At 47.7% G+C, this 15,261-nt stretch overlaps 1 long non-coding RNA gene across 1 annotated transcript; it reads right to left on the bottom strand.

Annotated features, from left to right (window-relative positions):
* Nucleotides 1–490: 490 nt before the first annotated feature.
* On the bottom strand, nt 491–1,130 carry LOC147039001 (uncharacterized). Its single transcript, XR_015063383.1, has 4 exons — nt 972–1,130; nt 856–888; nt 721–771; nt 491–643 (listed from the first exon to the last, which is right to left on the bottom strand). It is a non-coding gene; the product is annotated as an uncharacterized LOC147039001 (long non-coding RNA).
* Between the last annotated feature and the right edge of the window lie 14,131 nt (nt 1,131–15,261).

Genomic DNA, 15,261 nt, shown 5'->3' with positions numbered 1-15,261 from the left:
TTAGGGTCAGACATTGCCTTTTTATTTTAAACTATCGATGTTTCAATTGCAGATGTCAATGTCTGTATTACTTTGAGACAAGAGCGAAGTTGCTGTCTGTAAATACATTCACCGTCACACGCATGAGACCTTGAATCTTTCAGACGCCTCTCTCTCACACGGAAGGATGGGTGGGGGTTGTGTGTGAGCCTGCTCCTTCTTCGACCCCTCCTACTCCGAGTCATCTGACGCCTCGGTTGAGCAGCCTGTGGTTGGCTGTCAATAGCGCCTGAAGTATACAGAAGAAACAATGTTATAACATAAATATATGATAGAAAAAATAATATATATATATATACATATAAAACAAAATTCAACATACCTTCAATTTCTTTTAACGATTCGCGAGTTTGGTTCAACTCCTCGTACTTAATATTCGCAAGCTCTGCGTCCGTCACGTGACCCGCTGACACGTCATCCGCTTTTTGAGCAAAGAGTCGATTCTGTCGGTCTTCAAATGCTCTTAAAAGATGCGGAGCTGAGCCCTCGTCAGACGATTCTCCCAACACATCCGACACGTTTGAAGCAGGCTCTTTGTAACCTTCGCGACCTGTGTCACCCAGACCGTTTTTCTGGATGTCTTGCTCCGCTGCACCTACCAGATCTAACATACATACATAAGTTAAACATTTTAAGATCAACGTATTAATATTAACTAACATAAATGAATGTGTGATTCACCGTAATCCGTCTGCGTTAAGTAGACTCCACTGAAGTCATCATTTAACCGCGCTTTTTTTTTGTTGAGAAAAACAATAACATCACATTTCTGATGGAGAAAATAACAGAATAATGTAAACACATAATAAAACTCACGAGCATTGTGGACGTCCGCATAGACGATAATATCTATGTACAAAAAAAAAACATACGTCATAAATACAATCGCATTATAACAGAATAGTTTATTTTTAGGAAAAAAAACAACCTACCTTTCACCATTGCTTTTAAAAGATCCGCAGAGCGTAGAGACCGACTTGAGGTGGTTTGAGCTTTGTAAAGGCCTTTTCTGACTGTTTAAACACTTGCACATCTATATATCCAGATACTTTCCCGCCCTAAAGAACATTCTGACCTGAAGACCCCTAACCCTAACCCCCACCCCATTTTTAAACTCCATTTTCTCCTCCATACACAAAATTGGACTGAGGACCAGCTAATTTCATCCCTCGGAAGGTAAGATTCATTTTTTTTCACCTCATACTATTATTAAAAGCTTTTTTAAACTGAAACATAGCACCAAAAATATATATATATATGTTTCATAAAACGCATGGGGCCCACACAGACATCCACACACACACACACATCCCACAGATACACGCGGCGAGGTCATAAAGCAGGGTCATACACCCCCCAACAATCTTAAGACCCAAAACATGTACAGACATATTCCCACCATCAAATAATTTAACTCAGCCACATACACACACATACAACCCAGATACAGACACACGCCGTAAAGAGCCGCGCAAGGTGAGAAGGTCAGACACTCCCAACAATCTTAAGACCCTAAACATCTACAGACATATTCCCACCACCAAAAAATAAACAAAACAAGATTTACAGATGATCTAACACATATGTTCAGACTTACCCCCATCCAAAAAACAAAACAAAACAAGATTTACACTCATCCTGAGATAAATAAACTTACACACCTTACCACTCCTATCTCAGGATGAAAGTGAATGAAACACTTAAACACCCCCTACAGGACGAGGGAGGAAGCAGCAGCTCATAACATTTTTGACTTTCAACCACACACACACCACTCATACCAAACTCAAACCCTAACCCAACCCATAATTCAACATTTAAATAAATAACAACCTAACCCTATAACCTATGACCTCCCTATGACCTCCATAAACTCTATGACCTCAATAACTCTTTTAAAAAAAAAAAAAAAAAAAAAAAAAAAAAATATTTAATACTTTTTTATTAAGGTCATAAATCAATACTCCATCAAACTTTGTCATAAGGGCCACCTACCATTCTCTCGTGTAAAACGTTAAAAAAAACGTTAAAGGTGGTTATCTCTTCATGTATAATGATCAACTTCATACTCCCGAGCCACCAACAGCCCTTTTTATTCTACCAAATTAACCAGAGTGACGGGAGAGCGACATTTCAGAAAACGTGCTTAACTCGGCGAGAAAAGGCGATTTCGGCAATAAAAATTAAAACGCGTGTAAAACATAAACCAAACGTTGAAAGTGGTTATTTCTTCATGTATAATGATCAACGTGATACTCCCTAGCCTCCAACAGCCCTTTTTATTATAACAAATTAACCAGAGTGACCCCCTCCGTGAGTCGTCACCTTATCGTGGTGGAGGGGTTTGCGTGCCCCTATGATCCTAGGAGCCATGTTGTCTGGGGCTTCATGCCCCTGGTAGGGTCACCCATGGCAGAAGGGTCCTAGGTGAAGGGCCAGACAAAGCACGGCTCAGAAGACCCCGATGATGATTACAATAAATGGACGTCGTTTTCCCTCGCCCGGACGCGGGTCACCGGGGCCCCTCCCTGGAGCCGGGCCTGGAGGTGGGGCTCGAAGGCGAGCGCCTGGTGGCCGGGCCTTCGCTCATGGGGTCCGGTCGGGCATAGCCCGAAAAGAAGACGTGGGTCCCCCTTCCAATGGGCTCACCACCTGTAGGAGGGGCCAAAGGGGTCGGGTGCATAGTGAGCTGGGCGGCGGCCAAAGGCGGGGACCTTGGCGGTCCGATCCCCGGCTGCAGAAACTGGCTCTAGGGACATGGAATGTCACCTCTCTGGCTGGAAAGGAGCCCGAGCTGGTGTGTAAGGCAGAAAGGTTCCGACTAGATATAGTCGGCCTTGCCTCCACACATAGTTTGGGCTCTGGTACAAGTCCTCTCGAGAGGGGCTGGACTCTCTTCCACTCTGGAGTTGCCCACGGCGAGAGGCGTCGAGCAGGTGTTGGCATACTTATTGCCCCCAGGCTGGGCGCCTGCACATTGGGGTTCACCCCGGTGAGCGAGAGGGTAGCCTCCCTCCGCCTTCGGGTGGGGGGACGGGTCCTGACTGTTGTCTGTGTCTATGCACCGAACGGCAGCTCAGAGTACCCACCCTTCTTAGAGTCCCTGGAGGAAGTGCTGGAGAGCGCTCCTTCTGGGGACTCCATCGTTCTACTGGGTGACTTCAATGCTCACGTGGGCAATGACAGTGAGACCTGGAAGGGCGTGATTGGGAGGAACGGCCCCCCCGATCTGAACCCGAGCGGTGTTCTATTATTGGAATTCTGTGCTCGACACGGATTTTCTATAATGAACACCATGTTCAAGCATAAGGGTGTCCATGTGTGCACTTGGCACCAGGACACCCTAGGCCGCAGTTTGTTGATCGACCTTGTAGTCGTGTCATCGGATTTGCGGCCGCATGTTTTGGACACTCGGGTGAAGAGAGGGGCGGAGCTGTCAACTGATCACCACCTGGTGGTGGGTTGGCTCCGATGGTGGGGGAAGATGCCGGTCCGACCTGGCAGGCCCAAACGCTCTGTGAGGGTCTGCTGGGAACGTCTGTCAGAATCCCCTGTCAGGAAGAGCTTCAACTCCCACCTCAGGCAGAGCTTTTTCCACGTCCCGAGGGAGGCGGGGGACATTGAGTCCGAGTGGACCTTGTTCCGCGCCTCCATTGTTGAGGCAGCCGACCGGAGCTGTGGCCGTAAGGTTGTTGGTGCCTGTCGTGGCGGCAATCCCCGAACCCGGTGGTGGACACCGGCGGTAAGGGATGCCGTCAAGCTGAAGAAGGAGTCCTATAGGGCCTTTTTGGCCTGCGGGACTCCGGAGGCTCCTGACAGGTACCGGATGGCCAAGCGGAACGCGGCTTCGGCGGTTGCTGAGGCAAAAACTCGGGCGTGGGAGGAGTTTGGCGAGGCCATGGAGAATGACTTCCGGACGGCTTCGAGGAAATTCTGGTCCACCATCCGGCGTCTCAGGAGGGGGAAGCACTGCACGGTCAACACTGTTTACAGTGGAGATGGTGTGCTGCTGACCTCGACTCGGGATGTCGTGAGTCGGTGGGGGGAATACTTCGAAGACCTCCTCAATTCCACCGACACGCCTTCCATTGTGGAAGCAGGGCCTGGGGACTCTGAGGCGGACTCTCCAATCTCGGAGGTCGAAGTCACTGAGGTAGTCAAAAAACTCCTCGGTGGCAAGGCCCCGGGGGTGGATGAGATCCGCCCAGAGTTCTTAAAGGCTCTGGATGTTGTGGGGCTGTCATGGCTGACACGTCTCTACAGCATTGCGTGGACATCGGGGACGGTGCCTCTGGATTGGCAGACTGGGGTGGTGGTTCCCCTCTTTAAGAAGGGGGACCGGAGGGTGTGTTCCAATTACAGGGGAATCACACTCCTCAACCTCCCTGGTAAGGTCTATTCAGGGGTGCTGGAGAGGAGGATCCGTCGGGAGGTCGAACCTCGGATTCAGGAGGAGCAGTGTGGCTTTCGTCCTGGCCGTGGAACAGTGGACCAGCTCTACACCCTCGGCAGGATCCTCGAGGGTGCATGGGAGTTCGCCCAACCAGTCCACATGTGTTTTGTGGACTTGGAGAAGGCGTTCGACCGTGTCCCTCGGGAGGTTCTCTGGGGGTGCTTCGGGAGTACGGGGTGCCGAGCCAACTGATAAGAGCGGTTCGGTCCCTGTATCACCGATGCCAGAGTTTGGTCCGCATTTCCGGCAGTAAGTCGGATTCGTTCCCAGTGAGGGTTGGACTCCGCCAAGGCTGCCCTTTGTCACCGATTCTGTTCATAATTTTTATGGACAGAATTTCTTGGCGCAGCCGAGGCGTTGAGGGGGTCCGGTTTGGGGACCTCAGCATCGCGTCTCTGCTTTTTGCAGATGATTAGGTGCTGTTGGCTTCTTCAGTCCGTGATCTCCAGCTCTCACTGGAGCGGTTCGCAGCCGAGTGTGAAGCGGTCGGGATGAGGGTCAGCACCTCCAAATCCGAGTCCATGGTCCTCGGTCGGAAAAGGGTGGAATGCCCTCTCCGGATCGGGGATGAGATCCTGCCCCAAGTGGAGGAGTTCAAGTATCTTGGGGTCTTGTTCACGAGTGAGGGCAGGATGGAGCGCGAGATCGACAGGCGGATCGGTGCAGCGTTGGCAGTAATGCGGACTCTGTACCGGTCCGTCGTGGTGAAGAGAGAGCTGAGCCAAAAGGCAAAGCTCTCGATTTACCGGTCGATCTACGCTCCTACCCTCACCTATGGTCACGAGCTATGGGTCGTGACCGAAAGAACGAGATCCAGGATACAAGCGGCTGAAATGAGTTTCCTCCGCAGGGTGTCCGGGCTCTCCCTTAGAGATAGGGTGAGAAGCTCGGTCATCCGGGAGAGACTCGGAGTAGAGCCGCTGCTCCTCCACGTTGAGAGGAGCCAGATGAGGTGGCTCGGGCATCTCATCAGGATGCCTCCTGGACGCCTCCCTGGGGAGGTGAAACGGGCATGTCCCACCGGTAGGAGACCCCGGGGTCGACCCAGGACGCGCTGGAGAGACTACGTCTCTCGGCTGGCCTGGGAACGCCTTGGGATCCCCCGGGATGAGCCGGAGGAAGTGGCTGGGGAGAGGGAGGTCTGGGAGTCCCTCCTAAAGCTGCTGCCCCCGCGACCCGACCCCGGATAAGCGGAAGAAGATGAAGAAGGTAAAGGTGAACCAGAGTGACGGGAGAGCGACATTTCAGAAAACGTGCTTATCTCGGCGAGAAAAAGCGATTTCGGCAATAAAATTTAAAACGCGTGTAAAACATAAACCAAACGATGAAATTGGTTCTTTCTTCATGTATAATGATCAACTCGATACTCCCTAGCCCCCAACAGCCTTTTTTTTCATAACACTTTAACCAGAGTGACGGGAGAGCGGCATTTCAGAAAACGTGCTTATCTCGGCGAGAAAAAGCGATTTCGGCAATAAAATTTAAAACGCGTGTAAAACATAAACCAAACGATGAAATTGGTTATTTCTTCATGTATAATGATCAACTCGATACTCCCTAGCCCCCAACAGCCTTTTTTTTTATAACACTTTAACCAGAGTGACGGGAGAGCGGCATTTCAGAAAACGTGCTTATCTCGGCGAGAAAAAGCGATTTCGGCAATAAAATTTAAAACGCGTGTAAAACATAAACCAAACGATGAAATTGGTTATTTCTTCATGTATAATGATCAACTCGATACTCCCTAGCCCCCAACAGCCTTTTTTTTCATAACACTTTAACCAGAGTGACGGGAGAGCGGCATTTCAGAAAACGTGCTTATCTCGGCGAGAAAAAGCGATTTCGGCAATAAAATTTAAAACGCGTGTAAAACATAAACCAAACGATGAAATTGGTTATTTCTTCATGTATAATGATCAACTCGATACTCCCTAGCCCCCAACAGCCTTTTTTTTCATAACACTTTAACCAGAGTGACGGGAGAGCGGCATTTCAGAAAACGTGCTTATCTCGGCGAGAAAAAGCGATTTCGGCAATAAAATTTAAAACGCGTGTAAAACATAAACCAAACGATGAAATTGGTTATTTCTTCATGTATAATAATCAACTCGAGTCGAGCTCCAGGGAGAGAGGCTGATTTTTCGCTTTTTGAGGCCGACCGACGAACCGGCGCGGGGCGGACTCAAAAGCCCGCAGAGCCGTAGGCACTTAGAAAAGTTTCGCCTTTGGCTGTGAGCTCCAGGGGGAGAGGCTGGTTTTGCGTTATTTTAGGGCGGCTGGAGAACCGGCGCGGGTCGGACGCACAATCCCCGCAGAGCCGTGGGCACTTAGAAAATTTTTGCCAAGTTGGCTCTGAGCGCCTGGTACCTAATATGGAAGTATAGAGGCCGACTTTCGGGCAAGATCACGCCGCGTTAGGCTTCCAGGACCCCGGCTAAGCAATTTTACCGGGCCGCCCGGTTCTTTTTTTGAACCAGCCCGGTTCTTTTTACACTTCCAGCTGGAGCTCAGCAGCGGCTTTTTGCGCAAGATCACGCCGGGTTAGGCTTCCAGAACCTCGGCTAAGCAATCCTACCGGGCCGCCCGGTTCTTTTTTTTAACCAGCCCGGTTCTTTTTACACTTCCAGCTGGAGCTCAGCAGCGGCTTTTTGGACAAGATCACGCCGTGTTAGGCTTCCAGAGCCCCGGCTAAGCAATTTTACCGTGTCGCCCGGTTCTTTTTTTTAATCAGCCCGGTTCTTTTTACACTTCCAGCTGGAGCTCAGCAGCGGCTTTTTGGACAAGATCACGCCGTGTTAGGGTTCCAGAGCCCCGGCTAAGCAATTTTACCGGGTCGCCCGGTTCTTTTTTTAACCAGCCCGGTTCTTTTTTTAACCAATCCGGTTCTTTTTACACTTCCAGCTGGAGCTCAGCAGCGTGTAAAACATAAACCAAACGATGAAATTGGTTATTTCTTCATGTATAATGATCAACTCGATACTCCCTAGCCCCCAACAGCCTTTTTTTTTCATAACACTTTAACCAGAGTGACGGGAAAGCGGCATTTCAGAAAACGTGCTTATCTCGGCGAGAAAAAGTGATTTCGGCAATAAAATTTAAAACGCGTGTAAAACATAAACCAAACGATGAAATTGGTTATTTCTTCATATATAATGATCAACTCGATACTCCCTAGCCCCAACAGCCTTTTTTTTCATAACACTTTAACCAGAGTGACAGGTGAGCGGCATTTCAGAAAACGTGCTTATCTCGGCGAGAAAAAGCGATTTCGGCAATAAAATTTAAAACGCGTGTAAAACATAAACCAAACGATGAAATTGGTTATTTCTTCATGTATAAAGATCAACTCGATACTCCCTAGCCCCCAACAGCCTTTTTTTTCATAACACTTTAACCAGAGTGACGGGAGAGCGGCATTTCAGAAAACGTGCTTATCTCGGCGAGAAAAAGCGATTTCGGCAATAAAATTTAAAACGCGTGTAAAACATAAACCAAACGATAAAATTGGTTATTTCTTCATGTATAATGATCAACTCGATACTCCCTAGCCCCCAACAGCCTTTTTTTTCATAACACTTTAACCAGAGTGACGGGAGAGCAGCATTTCAGAAAACGTGCTTATCTCGGCGAGAAAAAGCGATTTCGGCAATAAAATTTAAAACGCGTGTAAAACATAAACCAAACGATGAAATTGGTTATTTCTTCATGTATAATGATCAACTCGATACTCCCTAGCCCCCAACAGCCTTTTTTTTCATAACACTTTAACCAGAGTGACGGGAGAGCGGCATTTCAGAAAACGTGCTTATCTCGGCGAGAAAAAGCGATTTCGGCAATAAAATTTAAAACGCGTGTAAAACATAAACCAAACGATGAAATTGGTTATTTCTTCATGTATAATGATCAACTCGATACTCCCTAGCCCCCAACAGCCTTTTTTTTCATAACACTTTAACCAGAGTGACGGGAGAGCGGCATTTCAGAAAACGTGCTTATCTCGGCGAGAAAAAGCGATTTCGGCAATAAAATTTAAAACGCGTGTAAAACATAAACCAAACGATGAAATTGGTTATTTCTTCATGTATAATGATCAACTCGATACTCCCTAGCCCCCAACAGCCTTTTTTTTCATAACACTTTAACCAGAGTGACGGGAGAGCGGCATTTCAGAAAACGTGCTTATCTCGGCGAGAAAAAGCGATTTCGGCAATAAAATTTAAAACGCGTGTAAAACATAAACCAAACGATGAAATTGGTTATTTCTTCATGTATAATGATCAACTCGATACTCCCTAGCCCCCAACAGCCTTTTTTTTTTTATAACACTTTAACCAGAGTGACGGGAGAGCGGCATTTCAGAAAACGTGCTTATCTCGGCGAGAAAAAGCGATTTCGGCAATAAAATTTAAAACGCGTGTAAAACATAAACCAAACGATGAAATTGGTTATTTCTTCATGTATAATGATCAACTCGATACTCCCTAGCCCCCAACAGCCTTTTTTTTCATAACACTTTAACCAGAGTGACGGGAGAGCGGCATTTCAGAAAACGTGCTTATCTCGGCGAGAAAAAGCGATTTCGGCAATAAAATTTAAAACGCGTGTAAAACATAAACCAAACGATGAAATTGGTTATTTCTTCATGTATAATGATCAACTCGATACTCCCTAGCCCCCAACAGCCTTTTTTTTCATAACACTTTAACCAGAGTGACGGGAGAGCGGCATTTCAGAAAACGTGCTTATCTCGGCGAGAAAAAGCGATTTCGGCAATAAAATTTAAAACGCGTGTAAAACATAAACCAAACGATGAAATTGGTTATTTCTTCATGTATAATGATCAACTCGATACTCCCTAGCCCCCAACAGCCTTTTTTTTCATAACACTTTAACCAGAGTGACGGGAGAGCGGCATTTCAGAAAACGTGCTTATCTCGGCGAGAAAAAGCGATTTCGGCAATAAAATTTAAAACGCGTGTAAAACATAAACCAAACGATGAAATTGGTTATTTCTTCATGTATAATGATCAACTCGATACTCCCTAGCCCCCAACAGCCTTTTTTTTTATAACACTTTAACCAGAGTGACGGGAGAGCGGCATTTCAGAAAACGTGCTTATCTCGGCGAGAAAAAGCGATTTCGGCAATAAAATTTAAAACGCGTGTAAAACATAAACCAAACGATGAAATTGGTTATTTCTTCATGTATAATGATCAACTCGATACTCCCTAGCCCCCAACAGCCTTTTTTTTCATAACACTTTAACCAGAGTGACGGGAGAGCGGCATTTCAGAAAACGTGCTTATCTCGGCGAGAAAAAGCGATTTCGGCAATAAAATTTAAAACGCGTGTAAAACATAAACCAAACGATGAAATTGGTTATTTCTTCATGTATAATGATCAACTCGATACTCCCTAGCCCCCAACAGCCTTTTTTTTCATAACACTTTAACCAGAGTGACGGGAGAGCGGCATTTCAGAAAACGTGCTTATCTCGGCGAGAAAAAGCGATTTCGGCAATAAAATTTAAAACGCGTGTAAAACATAAACCAAACGATGAAATTGGTTATTTCTTCATGTATAATAATCAACTCGAGTCGAGCTCCAGGGAGAGAGGCTGATTTTTCGCTTTTTGAGGCCGACCGACGAACCGGCGCGGGGCGGACTCAAAAGCCCGCAGAGCCGTAGGCACTTAGAAAAGTTTCGCCTTTGGCTGTGAGCTCCAGCGGGAGAGGCTGGTTTTGCGTTATTTTAGGGCGGCTGGAGAACCGGCGCGGGTCGGACGCACAATCCCCGCAGAGCCGTGGGCACTTAGAAAATTTTTGCCAAGTTGGCTCTGAGCGCCTGGTACCTAATATGGAAGTATAGAGGCCGACTTTCGGGCAAGATCACGCCGCGTTAGGCTTCCAGGACCCCGGCTAAGCAATTTTACCGGGCCGCCCGGTTCTTTTTTTGAACCAGCCCGGTTCTTTTTACACTTCCAGCTGGAGCTCAGCAGCGGCTTTTTGCGCAAGATCACGCCGGGTTAGGCTTCCAGAACCTCGGCTAAGCAATTCTACCGGGCCGCCCGGTTCTTTTTTTGAACCAGCCCGGTTCTTTTTACACTTCCAGCTGGAGCTCACGAGCGGCTTTTTGGACAAGATCACGCCGTGTTAGGCTTCCAGAGCCCCGGCTAAGCAATTTTACCGGCCCGCCCGGTTCTTTTTACACTTCCAGCTGGAGCTCAGCAGCGGCTTTTTGGACAATATCAGGCCGGGTTAGGCTTCCAGGACCCCGGCTAAGCAATTTTACCGGGCCGCCCGGTTCTTTTTTTTAACCAGCCCGGTTCTTTTTACACTTCCAGCTGGAGCTCACGAGCGGCTTTTTGGACAAGATCACGCCTGGTTAGGCTTCCAGAGCCCTGGCTAAGCAATTTTAACGGGCCGCCCGGTTCTTTTTTTTTAACAAGCCCGGTTCTTTTTGCACTTCCAGCTGGAGCTCAGCAGCGGCTTTTTTGACAAGGTCACGCCGTGTTAGGCTTCCAGAGCCCCGGCTAAGCAATTTTACCGGGTCGCCCGGTTCTTTTTTTTTTTTTTAACCAGCCCGGTTCTTTTTACACTTCCAGCTGGAGCTCAGCAGCGGCTTTTTGCACAGTATCACGCCGGGTTAGGCTTCCAGGACCCCGGCTAAGCAATTTTACCGGGCCACCCGGTTCTTTTTTTTAACCAGCCCGGTTCTTTTTACACTTCCAGCTGGAGCTCAGCAGCGGCTTTTTGGACAAGATCACGCCGTGTTAGGCTTCCAGAGCCCCGGCTAAGCAATTTTACCGGGTCGCCCGGTTCTTTTTTTTAACCAGCCCGGTTCTTTTTACACTTCCAGCTGGAGCTCAGCAGCGGCTTTTTGGACAAGATCACGCCGTGTTAGGCTTCCAGAGCCCCGGCTAAGCAATTTTACCGGGTCGCCCGGTTCTTTTTTTAACCAGCCCGGTTCTTTTTTTAACCAGCCCGGTTCTTTTTACACTTCCAGCTGGAGCTCAGCAGCGGCTTTTTGCACAGTATCACGCCGGGTTAGGCTTCCAGGACCCCGGCTAAGCAATTTTACCGGGCCGCCCGGTTCTTTTTTTTAACCAGCCCGGTTCTTTTTACACTTCCAGCTGGAGCTCAGCAGCGGCTTTTTGGACAAGATCACGCCGTGTTAGGCTTCCAGAGCCCCGGCTAAGCAATTTTACCGTGTCGCCCGGTTCTTTTTTTTAATCAGCCCGGTTCTTTTTACACTTCCAGCTGGAGCTCAGCAGCGGCTTTTTGGACAAGATCACGCCGTGTTAGGCTTCCAGAGCCCCGGCTAAGCAATTTTACCGGGTCGCCCGGTTCTTTTTTTAACCAGCCCGGTTCTTTTTTTAACCAATCCGGTTCTTTTTACACTTCCAGCTGGAGCTCAGCAGCGTGTAAAACATAAACCAAACGATGAAATTGGTTATTTCTTCATGTATAATGATCAACTCGATACTCCCTAGCCCCCAACAGCCTTTTTTTTCATAACACTTTAACCAGAGTGACGGGAAAGCGGCATTTCAGAAAACGTGCTTATCTCGGCGAGAAAAAGCGATTTCGGCAATAAAATTTAAAACGCGTGTAAAACATAAACCAAACGATGAAATTGGTTATTTCTTCATATATAATGATCAACTCGATACTCCCTAGCCCCAACAGCCTTTTTTTTCATAACACTTTAACCAGAGTGACAGGAGAGCGGCATTTCAGAAAACGTGCTTATCTCGGCGAGAAAAAGCGATTTCGGCAATAAAATTTAAAACGCGTGTAAAACATAAACCAAACGATGAAATTGGTTATTTCTTCATGTATAATGATCAACTCGATACTCCCTAGCCCCCAACAGCCTTTTTTTTTTCATAACACTTTAACCAGAGTGACGGGAGAGCGGCATTTCAGAAAACGTGCTTATCTCGGCGAGAAAAAGCGATTTCGGCAATAAAATTTAAAACGCGTGTAAAACATAAACCAAACGATGAAATTGGTTATTTCTTCATGTATAATGATCAACTCGATACTCCCTAGCCCCCAACAGCCTTTTTTTTCATAACACTTTAACCAGAGTGACGGGAGAGCGGCATTTCAGAAAACGTGCTTATCTCGGCGAGAAAAAGCGATTTCGGCAATAAAATTTAAAACGCGTGTAAAACATAAACCAAACGATGAAATTGGTTATTTCTTCATGTATAATGATCAACTCGATACTCCCTAGCCCCCAACAGCCTTTTTTTTTTCATAATACTTTAACCAGAGTGACGGGAGAGCGGCATTTCAGAAAACGTGCTTATCTCGGCGAGAAAAAGCGATTTCGGCAATAAAATTTAAAACGCGTGTAAAACATAAACCAAACGATGAAATTGGTTATTTCTTCATGTATAATGATCAACTCGATACTCCCTAGCCCCCAACAGCCTTTTTTTTCATAACACTTTAACCAGAGTGACGGGAGAGCGGCATTTCAGAAAACGTGCTTATCTCGGCGAGAAAAAGCGATTTCGGCAATAAAATTTAAAACGCGTGTAAAACATAAACCAAACGATGAAATTGGTTATTTCTTCATGTATAATAATCAACTCAAGTCGAGCTCCAGGGAGAGAGGCTGATTTTTCGCTTTTTGAGGCCGACCGACGAACCGGCGCGGGGCGGACTCAAAAGCCCGCAGAGCCGTAGGCACTTAGAAAAGTTTCGCCTTTGGCTGTGAGCTCCAGGGGGAGAGGCTGGTTTTGCGTTATTTTAGGGCGGCTGGAGAACCGGCGCGGGTCGGACGCACAATCCCCGCAGAGCCGTGGGCACTTAGAAAATTTTTGCCAAGTTGGCTCTGAGCGCCTGGTACCTAATATGGAAGTATAGAGGCCGACTTTCGGGCAAGATCACGCCGCGTTAGGCTTCCAGGACCCCGGCTAAGCAATTTTACCGGGCCGCCCGGTTCTTTTTTTGAACCAGCCCGGTTCTTTTTACACTTCCAGCTGGAGCTCAGCAGCGGCTTTTTGCGCAAGATCACGCCGGGTTAGGCTTCCAGGACCTCGGCTAAGCAATTCTACCGGGCCGCCCGGTTCTTTTTTTGAACCAGCCCGGTTCTTTTTACACTTCCAGCTGGAGCTCACGAGCGGCTTTTTGGACAAGATCACGCCGTGTTAGGCTTCCAGAGCCCCGGCTAACTAATTTTACCGGCCCGCCCGGTTCTTTTTTTTAACCAGCCCGGTTCTTTTTACACTTCCAGCTGGAGCTCAGCAGCGGCTTTTTGGACAATATCAGGCCGGGTTAGTCTTCCAGGACCCCGGCTAAGCAATTTTACCGGGCCGCCCGGTTCTTTTTTTTTAACCAGCCCGGTTCTTTTTACACTTCCAGCTGGAGCTCACGAGCGGCTTTTTGGACAAGATCACGCCTGGTTAGGCTTCCAGAGCCCTGGCTAAGCAATTTTAACGGGCCGCCCGGTTCTTTTTTTTAACAAGCCCGGTTCTTTTTGCACTTCCAGCTGGAGCTCAGCAGCGGCTTTTTTGACAAGGTCACGCCGTGTTAGGCTTCCAGAGCCCCGGCTAAGCAATTTTACCGGGTCGCCCGGTTCTTTTTTTTTTTTTAACCAGCCCGGTTCTTTTTACACTTCCAGCTGGAGCTCAGCAGCGGCTTTTTGGACAATATCACGCCGGGTTAGGCTTCCAGGACCCCGGCTAAGCAATTTTACCGGGCCGCCCGGTTCTTTTTTTTAACCAGCCCGGTTCTTTTTACACTTCCAGCTGGAGCTCACGAGCGGCTTTTTGGACAAGATCACGCCTGGTTAGGCTTCCAGAGCCCCGGCTAAGCAATTTTAACGGGCCGCCCGGTTCTTTTTTTTAACCAGCCCGGTTCTTTTTACACTTCCAGCTGGAGCTCAGCAGCGGCTTTTTGGACAAGATCACGCCGTGTTAGGCTTCCAGAGCCCCGGCTAAGCAATTTTACCGGGTCGCCTGGTTCTTTTTTTAACCAGCCCGGTTCTTTTTTTTAACCAGCCCGGTTCTTTTTACACTTCCAGCTGGAGCTCAGCAGCGGCTTTTTGCACAGTATCACGCCGGGTTAGGCTTCCAGGACCCTGGCTAAGCAATTTTACCGGGCCGCCCGGTTCTTTTTTTTAACCAGCCCGGTTCTTTTTACACTTCCAGCTGGAGCTCAGCAGCGGCTTTTTGGACAAGATCACGCCGTGTTAGGCTTCCAGAGCCCCGGCTAAGCAATTTTACCGGGTCGCCCGGTTCTTTTTTTTAACCAGCCTGGTTCTTTTTACACTTCCAGCTGGAGCTCAGCAGCGGCTTTTTGGACAAGATCACGCCGTGTTAGGCTTCCAGAGCCCCGGCTAAGCAATTTTACCGGGTCGCCCGGTTCTTTTTTTAACCAGCCCGGTTCTTTTTTTAACCAATCCGGTTCTTTTTACACTTCCAGCTGGAGCTCAGCAGCGTGTAAAACATAAACCAAACGATGAAATTGGTTATTTCTTCATGTATAATGATCAACTCGATACTCCCTAGCCCCCAACAGCCTTTTTTTTCATAACACTTTAACCAGAGTGACGGGAGAGCGGCATTTCAGAAAACGTGCTTATCTCGGCGAGAAAAAGCGATTTCGGCAATAAAATTTAAAACGCGTGTAAAACATATACCAAACGATGAAATTGGTTATTTCTTCATGTATAATGATCAACTCGATACTCCCTAGCCCCCAACAGCCTTTTTTTTCATAACACTTTAACCAGAGTGACGGGAGAGCGGCAT

The sequence above is a fragment of the Syngnathus leptorhynchus genome, chromosome 22 (assembly GCF_054491065.1).
Source record: "Syngnathus leptorhynchus isolate UIUO chromosome 22, UIUO_Slep, whole genome shotgun sequence".
NCBI classification, from domain to species: Eukaryota; Metazoa; Chordata; class Actinopteri; order Syngnathiformes; family Syngnathidae; genus Syngnathus; species Syngnathus leptorhynchus.
This window is presented reverse-complemented; position numbering and strand designations above follow the sequence as displayed.